This window comes from Leopardus geoffroyi, chromosome D3 (assembly GCF_018350155.1).
Source record: "Leopardus geoffroyi isolate Oge1 chromosome D3, O.geoffroyi_Oge1_pat1.0, whole genome shotgun sequence".
NCBI classification, from domain to species: Eukaryota; Metazoa; Chordata; class Mammalia; order Carnivora; family Felidae; genus Leopardus; species Leopardus geoffroyi.
The window spans coordinates 89063058-89063938 of record NC_059339.1 but is presented as its reverse complement, the minus strand read 5'-3'; the positions used below and the strand labels follow the sequence as shown (position 1 = coordinate 89063938).

At 42.7% G+C, this 881-nt stretch overlaps 1 non-coding gene across 1 annotated transcript; it reads left to right on the top strand.

Moving 5' to 3' along the window:
* Positions 1 to 458: 458 nt before the first annotated feature.
* Positions 459 to 530, top strand: TRNAA-UGC. The gene has a single exon. It is a non-coding gene; the product is annotated as a tRNA-Ala (tRNA).
* The last annotated feature ends 351 nt before the right edge of the window (positions 531 to 881 follow it).

Below are 881 nucleotides of genomic sequence, written 5' to 3'. Positions count from 1 at the left end.
GGGAATTAATCGACTCTGTTTTTCTCTCGTTAGTCCACCTTTTGTTGGTCTAATTTCCTAGTCCTCAGGCATAGAACCCAGAGGAGGAGAGGAGAAAGTTATTTTCCTTTCCCCTATAGAAGGACCAGGGACGTGGTGGAATAGAATCAAAATATTTTCTTGGATCGATGAGTAGGAGACCACGGAAATAAGGTGAATTTTGAAGGGAACTGGTGCTTCCTCATGTCTATAAATAAGGCTTGGGAAGCTAGCACGATGCTGAGTTACAAAGCAGCAGGACTATTCTACGTTAATGGTGCAAAACGTTCCATGAGGAATGCTTAAGAATGTTCTGTGACTGGAACCTCAGACTATAGGAATCCGGTGCTATTTAATCCCCTAGATAGAGATCAACTGTCCAGCTTTCTAAAAGCAACAACTGTACCAATTCATCTCCCTGTCAGGTCCTCCTCAGAGCTGGGGATGTAGCTCAGCGGTAGAGCGTGTGCTTTGCATGTATAAGGCCCCAGGTTCGATCCCTGGCATCTCCATAGCTTTTTCTTCCCTCAACTGTACAAAGCTGCTTTTTAGACTCATTCCTTCAATATCACAGCACCTTCACACCTGAACACGTCATTGGCACGACACATCAGTGTAAATGACAAGTGACATCTTTCTGCAGTAAATGAACTACATGCAAACTTGTGCTGTGATAATGAGGTTTTCTTTCAGTATTGACAGCATCCTTTTATCAATCCCAAATAAAAACCCAGCCTTTCCAACAACTCTTTCCTTCCCTACTTGATTCATTTATTTTACTGATAACCTCCCCTTTCTTTTAATAACACCGTGCCACGGGCACGACCCACATAAGGAATAAAAACACAACAAACGTATTGATG